Genomic DNA, 10,000 nt, shown 5'->3' on the forward strand with positions numbered 1-10,000 from the left:
TGATTGGATAGTTAAGCAAGAATTGCAAATTCCTACTGTTGGGACTTCGGTCTCCGGCAACGGGATGAAGCGGATCGAGCTTAATTGTCTAGAGGAAGTAAAAGTCGTAACAAGGTTTCCGTAGGGGAACCTGCGGAAGGATCAGTGATTGATTCCTTCGGGCATGGCTGCTGGTAGAGGCCATGTCTGTAGTGCGCATGACGCTCTGTCGCTAGAGATTGCTTGGCAACCAATCTCGAATTATGTATCGAGCTCAAAAACTACTTGTGTGGATACATAGTTCAGCAGTCATGGCAAGGGACTGCTTAAAGGGAGACTAGTTAGCAAAAGCAGCCTAGCAGAACTGCAGCTATCTAGATCTCAGAAGCTGGGTTATAGAAGCCCAGCTATAGACTTGTGAATGAGAAAGGCCTAAAAAGGTCCACAAGTCGCGTGGTTAGAACCGACACGCAAAAATCCCAGCGAGTGACAGAGCGTTGCGCTGTTCAGTGGGAAAGAGTTGAGCTACTCGGGGCGCCCACTGAACTTGCTCCGAGCCAAAGGCTCGAAAAAACACAGCTTAGCCTCAGATCCTTTACATAGAAGGCTAGCTAAAATAAACTTACCTTGGACGAGGGTAAAGTTTAGTCAGTTCTTAGGGGAGAGTAATCCACAGCTTCTCGCCCTCTGAACATTCTCCCAGATATGTAGGTCTGGGAGAGTCTCCTCCTGTTCTTCGGAATCTGGAGGTAGACAAAGACAGTACGATACGATCTTGCATCGGGATGACTAACCGATAATGATCATAATCTGACAATTTTTCCGGCTTGAGGCACCGGAGTCAGATTAAAGACACATACTGAACTAAAGGCGTATGTGCAAAGCTTGTCGGAGTGTAGAGAGTCAAGCTGAGTTGACTCGTCACGTGGTGATGACAACAGCCATGTGCAAAACACTCACAACTTTATCGTCTATGTGGAAAAGGTTGCTAACAGCGCTCTCTATGAGAGGCCCTCGCATATAACTATACGAGGAAAAGGCGATAGAGTTGTTTGAATGTGGGGCAGGTTCATCGACAAGCTAAGTTGATCACATTCTTGTTGTGGCATCCTACTAGAATTGGTCACGGTCTGCACCAACTCTCCCCAAGTTGGCCAGACTTAAAACTAGAAATAAGGTTTGCAGCTATGTGAACCTAGAAACTGTAAAGGAGTTGAAAGAACTTAAAGGAATTGAAAGAGGCCTTGAGGTATATCCTCTTGGTAAAGACCCACAAAAGCTCACAAAAGTGGCTTCGAAGGGCAAAACTGGTTCATCCAAAACAATTGGAGAGCTTAAAGCAGAACCAATTCGAATGAAACACTATTGGTGAAACTTCATCATGAGAACGTCACAAGCTGATCACGCTCTATGATATGACTAGTATTATGTTGCTTCTAGTAGGCTAAGCGCAAGCCGAAACATCAACATGTGAAAGTCGTAGAATTTTGCAATCAAACTGTGGCTAGTACTGTGATGTTACTAGTAACCTGGTGTTCCGTCATATGGCCAAGAGAGCATTTGAAGGCGAAACTTCTGCATGGGAAAGCTGCATCATGATCAAAATTTTATATCGAGTATTATGTTGACGTTAGTAGGCCTTGGCCGAAAACGCAGCATGTGAAAGGTATAGATAAAAGTTATTGTTGCAGTCAGTACTGTGTAGTTACTAGTAGCTGGATTTAAGCTCAAAATGAGACACTGTTGGTGAAACTTCATCATGAGAATGTCACAAGCTGATCAAGCTCTATGATATGACTAGTATTATGTTGCTTCTAGTAGGCTAAGCGCAAGCCGAAACATCAACATGTGAAAGTCGTAGAATTTTGCGATCAAATTGTGGCTAGTACTGTGATGTTACTAGTAACCTTGTGTTACGTCATATGGCCAAGAGAGCATTTGAAGGCGAAACTTCTGCATGGGGAAGCTGCATCATGAACAAAAGTTTATATCGAGTATTATGTTGACATTAGTAGGCCCTGGCCGAAAGCGCAGCATGTGAAAGGTATAGATAAAAGTTATCGTTGCAGTCAGTACTGTGTAGTTACTAGTAGCTGGATTTAAGCTCGAAATGAGACACTGTTGGTGAAACTTCATCATGAGAACGTCACAAGCTGATCACGCTCCATGATATGACTAGTATTATGTTGCTTCTAGTAGGCTAAGCGCAAGCCGAAACATCAACATGTGAAAGTCGTAGAATTTTGCGATCAAATTGTGGCTAGTACTGTGATGTTACTAGTAACCTTGTGTTACGTCATATGGCCAAGAGAGCATTTGAAGGCGAAACTTCTGCATGGGGAAGCTGCATCATGAACAAAAGTTTATATCGAGTATTATGTTGACGTTAGTAGGCCCTGGCCGAAAGCGCAGCATGTGAAAGGTATAGATAAAAGTTAGCGTTGCAGTCAGTACTGTGTAGTTACTAGTAGCTGGATTTAAGCTCGAAATGAGACACTGTTGGTGAAACTTCATCATGAGAACGTCACAAGCTGATCACGCTCTATGATATGACTAGTATTATGTTGCTTCTAGTAGGCTAAGCGCAAGCCGAAACATCAACATGTGAAAGTCGTAGAATTTTGCAATCAAACTGTGGCTAGTACTGTGATGTTACTAGTAACCTTTTCTTACGTCATATGGCCAAGAGAGCATTTGAAGGCGAAACTTCTGCATGGGGAAGCTGCATCATGAACAAAAGTTTATATCGAGTATTATGTTGACGTTAGTAGGCCCTGGCCGAAAGCGCAGCATGTGAAAGGTATAGATAAAAGTTATCGTTGCAGTCAGTACTGTGTAGTTACTAGTAGCTGGATTTAAGCTCGAAGTGAGACACTGTTGGTGAAACTTCATCATGAGAACGTCACAAGCTGATCACGCTCTATGATATGACTAGTATTATGTTGCTTATAGTAGGCTAAGCGCAAGCCGAAACATCAACATGTGAAAGTCGTAGAATTTTGCGATCAAACTGTGGCTAGTACTTTGATGATGCTTGTAGCCAACCGAATTGGTTGAAAAGCCCAATAAGTAAGCTAACTTGGGAGAGCTTGTTGGAAACCAAATGCTACTAGATTGGTCCAAATACATCCTTCAACAGGGGATCACTTGGCTCGCTTTACGAAGAGGAGCACAGCTATATGTGTTAATTCGGTATGAATCGCAAGATTTGTTTACCGACCTCTCTAACGCAAAAGGCGGTCTCGGCTTCGGCTGTTGACTGCGTCCGATTCAGGGTTATATAACTCTCGATTGAACACATTGATGTTCTATTGTTGGTGCTTCCAATAAAATTGGAACACTTAAAGCAGAACCGATTCAAATAATAGCATTCTGATCAATGATTGCATTCCTTGATCAAGAACTGCTGGAGTCATTGTGATGGCGAATTTTCTTCATAAGAAAATTGCAAAGAGACGGAACTTAATGAGACTAGTATTATGTTGTTTCTAGTAAGCGGAAGCTGAAACAGCAACATGTGAAAATCAAGTTTTGTTCAATGATCTCGAGGCGATAAGTACTATGAAGCAACTAGTAGCCTAAGCATGACTCAGATTTGAGACAGTCAAAAAGACTGGCGAAACTTCTTCACATGAAAGTTACATAGAGAACTACAAATGTATACAGCGAGTATTATGTTGTTTCTAGTAGGCGAAAGCTGAAACATCAACATGTGAAAGTTGTCTGCAAACTGTAGAACGATATGTGATTAGTACTGTGCTGTTACTAGTAGCCAGTCTGACTGTAGAAGCCAAGACAAAGGGAAACTAATGCATCTGAAAAGGACAAGTTATGGAAAGGTATGCACGATAAGTATTATGTTGTTTCTAGTAAGCGGCAGCTGAAACATCAACATGTGAACGTCGTTGTGTACAGTAACCTAGAACTATATAGTCCTTAGTAACGTGCATTTACTAGTACCTGTAATTGGTATTCAGACTCAGGCAGTTTGGAATAGTTTGGCAAAGATGCACCAGAGAAAACTGGGATTTGATACAGAAATTGTTGAATACAAGTATTATGCTGCTTCTAGTAGGTTGAATCCGAAACATCAGCATGTGAAAATTGAAAACATTTCTGGTTCGAATTGTCACAAGTATTTGGTGATCTGAGTAGCCAAACTCACTACAACGCCAATTGAAGGCAAAAATTCTCAACGGGAAAAGCTATTCTCATTGAATGAGCTAACAAGACGAGTATTATGTTGCTTCTAGTAGGCGAAAGCCAAAACATCAACATGTGAAAGTCTTGCTGAACAAATTTAATGTTGTTGAGCTCAGTACCGTGTGAATTAGTAGCCATAATTGGCGAGCGAAAATTGAACTGGCGAAACTTCGTCTTTGGAAAATTGCAGATGCCGAGCACTTATTTTGCAACGAGTATTATGTTGACTGTAGTAAGCGAAAGCCGAAACAGCAACATGTGAAAGCTGTTGAAATTTGTGGTCATTTTGCAATAAGTACAAGGAGTGTAACTAGTAGCCAGGTCAAAATTTGGGATAAGAATGAGCAAAAATTCTGCATGAGAACAGTTGAAATTATGAAACTAAATTACAAAGACTAGTATTATGTTGTTTCGAGTACGCGAAAGCGGAAACATCAACATGTGAACGTTTGTAACGAAGTTTCGTTAATTTTCAGCCTAGTACTGAGCAAGAACGAGTAGCCTCATCTCCAATCCCACGCAAAATGTAGTGAAATATGTGAGTGAACCTTATTCACGGTGAGGGTTTCCCGAGGTCTGTATTGCAGCGAGTATTATGTTGCTTCTAGTAAGCGAAAGCTGAAACAACAACATTTGAAAGTTGGAATTAATGACTGAATGGAAACTTCGACCTGTGTTTGATAGTAGTAGCGAACAAAACTGCTGAATCGGTTTCTGTCTCATATTGGTCAGTGAACCAATTAAGAGACAATCAACTACATAACCTGAATTGGGCGAGAGAACCCCCTTAACTTAAGCATATCAGTAAGGGGAGGAAAAGAAATCAACTGAGAATCCCTTAGTAATGGCGAATGAACAGGGAAAAGCTCATCGGGAAGAGAAATGGCAACATTTCTCGGTGTCCGGTATGGTTTGATGCTAGACTGGTGAATTTGTCCTGATGTCTACTGGAAAGTAGCATCAAAGAAGGTGAAAATCCTGTAAAGGTCATTTTCGATACCAGTCATAATGGCTCATTCCTATGAGTAGAGTTGTTTGAAAGTGCAACTCGAAGCTGGAGATATGTCTCTCCAAAAGCTAATTATAAAGCGAGACCGATAGTAAACAAGTACCGTGAGGGAAAGTTGAAAAGCACTCTGAAGAGAGAGTGAAAAGTACGTGAAACTGTTGAAGGGGAACTGGAGTGAGCGTTACCATACTCAATGCCTTGATATTATATTCTCGGCTACCGAGTAGTGTAGTTGTCGTCTTTTGGCAAATCTTGTTAATGAATCGAGCAGAAGTTTTCCTCGGAATTCTTCTTGTTGATTCTAAACAAAATGAGATAAATTGATCTTGATTGCCTGTCTGACCTCAACTTCCTATTCAATGCTCTCTACAGCCCGTCTTGAAACACGGACCAAGGAGTGTGAGTTGCTTGCAAGTGTTGTCGCTCATTGAAAGCGCACACGCGAAATGAAAGTGAACAGTGTAATTTTTATGAATTGCACTACTTTGTGTGGTGAGGGCGCCGATTCGGTGTCCCGCAACCACGGACGGTTTTGCTCTTATTGCATGACTGATCCAGAGCAAGTAGCACACGACCCGAAAGATGGTGATCTATGCTTGGGCAGGGCGAAGCCACGGGAAACCATGGTGGAAGCCCGAAGCGGTTCTGACGTGCAAATCGATCGTCTGACCTGAGCATAGGGGCGAAAGACTAATCGAACCATCTAGTAGCTGGTTTCCTCCGAAGTTTCCCTCAGGATAGCAAAAGCTTGAGCAAGATTGAAAAATCTTCGCAAAGCAATTTCATCGGTTAAAGCGAATGATTAGAGGAATGGGGGAAAATTTTTCCTTCACCTATTCTCAAACTATAAATCGGTGAGATGTCCTTGTGACTTAATTGCACTTGGACTATGAATGCAAGCTTTTTGTGGGCCGCTTTTGGTAAGCAGAACCGGCGATGTGGGATGAACCAAAAGTTGGGTTAAGGCGCCTAACTACTTGCTCATGAGTCACCACAAAAGGTGTTGATTGATACTGACAGCAGGACGGTGGTCATGGAAGTTGAAATCCGCTAAGGAGTGTGTAACAACTCACCTGCCGAATCAATCAGCCCTGAAAATGGATGGCACTAGAGCTCGTGGCCTATACCCAACCATGAATATCAATATCTAACGCAAGTTAGATTAGAGAAAAAGAGCCTCACCAGCTCAAAAATGATATTCATGTGTAGGAGGACACATTGATTGCGCTAAAGTATGCACGCAAGTGTATGCGCGAAGCGATCAATGGAGCAGATCTTGGTGGAAGTAGCAAGTACTCAAATGAGAACTTTGAGGACTGAAGCGGGAAAGGCTTTCATGTGAACAGCGTTTGCACATGAGTTAGTCGATTCTAAAAGACAGGCTAATGCCAAAGTCTTGAATAGTGGTTTCTTGAAAACTGCTGAGTCTCGAAAGAGCATCGGGTTAAAATTCCCGAACTTACTCTCCTGGCATTGAGACGGCAACGTCATTGAGGTCGAACTTTGTCATTGGGACCTTGGGGAAGAGTTATCTTTTCTTTATAACACGTTGTAGAGTCCTTGGAATTGATTCAATCAGAGATAAGGCTCGAAGCGTGCAAGAGCACAGCAGCATTTGCTGTGTCCCAATTGTTCCTGGTGGCACATAAAAGTTTGGCTTAGCAGATGTCAGGAGAGTGAATCGTACCGATTACCGCATCAGGTCCCCAAGGTGAAAAGCCTCTGGTCTTGGAACAGTGTAGATAAGGGAAGTCGGCAAAATAGATCCGTACCTTCGGAAGAAGGATTGGCTCTGAGGAGTGGGTGTAACAAGCCTTTAGTTTGACGCTTCGGTCTGCTAAAGCGTGCGATGGCCTTCGGGTTGTTGGCGTTTGGTTTGACTGCTAGCTGATATGCTTTAGGTCTATTCTGTTGCACAAAAAACACTCGAACTCTGAACTGGTTCGGACAAGGGGAATCCGACTGTTTAATTAAAACAAAGCATTGCGATGGCTGGTGAAACGGTGTTGACGCAATGTGATTTCTGCCCAGTGCTCTGAATGTCAAAGTGAAGAAATTCAAATAAGCGCGGGTAAACGGCGGGAGTAACTATGACTCTCTTAACGGCGGGAGTAACTATGACTCTCTTAACCGGACTGTGATGATTAGTTGACTGTGTGCAACCTCCACGAGGTCTCGCTGGAAACTGCCATTCGTGGCTGAGCTAAGCACACCATCAATAGTCCCCGGAATGGACAAACCTTAAAAACTTGCCCAGTGGAAGGAAAACCACTCAACAAACCACGGTTTCGGAGTCATACCAAAACAAAGACTGTCCGTGGAAGGCAAACCACTAAAACCACGGTTTCGGAGTCACACCAAAACAAAGACTGTCCGTGGAAGGCGAACCACTAAAAACCACGGTTTCGGAGTCATACCAGAACAAAGGCTGTCCGGTGAAGTGTGCTGACCACCTTAAAAGTTCGCCAACCACTTTGGGTAAAACCAAAGTCTGTACCTCGGTACAGTAGTCCCAACGATGAAGACAATCAATGAGAAAGATCTGGCCTCAGCCAGACAAGACAGTGTGAGCACCAGTAGTTGTGGAGACGTGGCCTCCAAGTGGACCTGCGACATCTGCGGACAGGGTCCGTTCAGGAGTGAGCTCGGCCTGAAGCAGCACAAGACCAGAAGTCACAAGTCAGGGGCATCACAGACGAAAGCATCACAGGGAGCACATGCGGGCAGGGCTCCCACCCAGGAACCCGTGAGTGGCCAAGCAACAGCCCCCAACTGGTGCTGCTCAATCTGTGGTGCTGGACCCTTCAAAGGACAGACTGGTCTCTCACTTCACACCAAAAGCAGGCACCCAGATACATACCACCAGATGCAGGCCCAGAAGACAGGCAGATCTAATGCAAGGTGGACTCTTGAGGAAATGGCTCTGGTCAGAGACGCGATGAGGGGCCTTGATCCCGCATCCCAGAAGCAAGAGAATGAGCAACTGGCAAGACTGTTCCCCCATCGATCCGCTGAGGCATTCAAGGGCTTGAGAAAGAACCAACAGTTTGTGGCAATGATGCAGGAACATGACAGGGAGGAAAACACTGTGCAGGAAGACAGACCAAGACACTGTCTTGAGACGGGCATCGACCTTGAGATGCTGGCTCTTCCTCCTCCGGGTGAATGGCACAGAATGACGGACGACGATCTCACCCAGTACGTCGAGAGAGAGGGACAGATGTGGCTACAAACCCTTGCACAAGAACCAGGGAAGAATGGGGGACAGAGGGCTCACAAACATCCTAGACGATCCAAGAAGGGCATGAGACGGCACCAGTATGCAAGACTGCAGGCTCTTTACAGACGTGACAGGGCTAAGGCAGCGGCATCAGTGATGGATGGGTCATGGGAGAAGTTTGGTGAGCACAACCCCATCACCGACAAGACAGGGTTTCTTGATGCTTGGCAGCAGCTCCTTGAGACGGAAGCAGAGACAATAGACCTAAGCACAATCAGCGGTCAGGGTTGGGTCACTCCAATCACCATCGAAGAAGTGGCCAAGTGTGTGCAGACCATGGGACAGACAGCTCCTGGACCAGACAGGGTGAGCAGGAAGACGGTGACTTGCATCCCCTTCAAGAAGTTGGTCTCCCACTTCAATCTCTGGCTGCTGGCTGAACATCTACCCGAGTGGCTCCTTAGTGGAAGAACAGTGTTCATCCCCAAAGTGGCAGGGTCTCAGGAACCAATGGACTTCAGACCCATCACAGTGGCAAGTGTACTGGCCAGGGTGTTCCACAAGTGCTTAGCTGCACGACTTGAGGACCTAGACGACAATATCAGACAGAAGGGCTTCAAGAGGGTAGATGGGACGGCAACCAACTCTCTTCTGCTGCAGGGCATTATCAGTGAGGCAAAGACACAGAGACGGGGACTCAAACTGGCCTTCATAGATGTGAAGAAGGCCTTTGACAGTGTGACCCACAAGGCCCTGGCAGAAGCAGCACTAGAAGCAGGCATAGACCCCAAGATCCTCAGATACATCATGAAGGGCTACAAGAGACAGGGCACAACTCTGGAGATCGACGGAGCAAGACGCTTGGTGAAGCCATCCAAGGGGGTCAGACAGGGGGATCCCATCTCCCCAATCCTATTCAACCTTGTGATGAACAGGGTGCTGAAGACTCTACCCCAAACGACTGGAATCCAGATGGGCTCAGAAAAGCTGAATCACCTCGCCTTTGCCGATGACGTTGTGTTGCTAGCTCAGACGCAGACAGGGCTTCAGGACTCTATCAACAGACTGGAGACAGGGCTGGAAAGATGTGGTCTCTCTCTCAATGCCAAGAAGTGTGCAACCCTAGATGTGGACACAGTGCCAAGGGACCGACAGATAGTGATAAACCCTAACACAGTGTTCAGCAGCAGGGCAGGAGGTCTCCCCGTGATGACAGCAGAGTCCTTCTACAAGTACCTGGGCATTGAGACAGGGGCATATGGTACGAGGACAAACACCATCAAGAAGCTGGAGAAGAAGCTAGATGACCTGAGAAGAGCCCCCCTGAAACCACAGCAACGAATCTGGATACTCAAGACCTACTGCATACCCAGTGTGTACCATCAGCTAGTCCTTGCAAAGACAACGAAGCAGGTCCTGGGAGGCATTGACAGGGTCATCAGGAGGACGGTGAGGCAGTTCCTAAGATGGCCCAAAGACACCCCAAAGGAAATGTTCCATGCAGACGTTGACGATGGAGGACTGGGCATACCTGAGCTGCAGAAGAGGGTACCACTGATGCAGGAATCCAGACTGACGAGACTAATGAG

The 10,000-nt window shown here is 45.3% G+C and overlaps 2 pseudogenes; both read left to right on the plus strand.

Moving 5' to 3' along the window:
• Positions 1 to 3,106: 3,106 nt before the first annotated feature.
• LOC142357831 (5.8S ribosomal RNA) lies at positions 3,107 to 3,258 on the plus strand (annotated as a pseudogene).
• Positions 3,259 to 4,941: 1,683 nt separating this feature from the next.
• LOC142357833 (large subunit ribosomal RNA) overlaps positions 4,942 to 10,000 on the plus strand; it is a 7,316-nt pseudogene continuing 2,257 nt past the window's right edge.

Source organism: Convolutriloba macropyga, unplaced genomic scaffold (genome assembly GCF_964194025.1).
Source record: "Convolutriloba macropyga unplaced genomic scaffold, txConMacr16.3 SCAFFOLD_2059, whole genome shotgun sequence".
Lineage (NCBI taxonomy): Eukaryota > Metazoa > Xenacoelomorpha > Acoela > Convolutidae > Convolutriloba > Convolutriloba macropyga.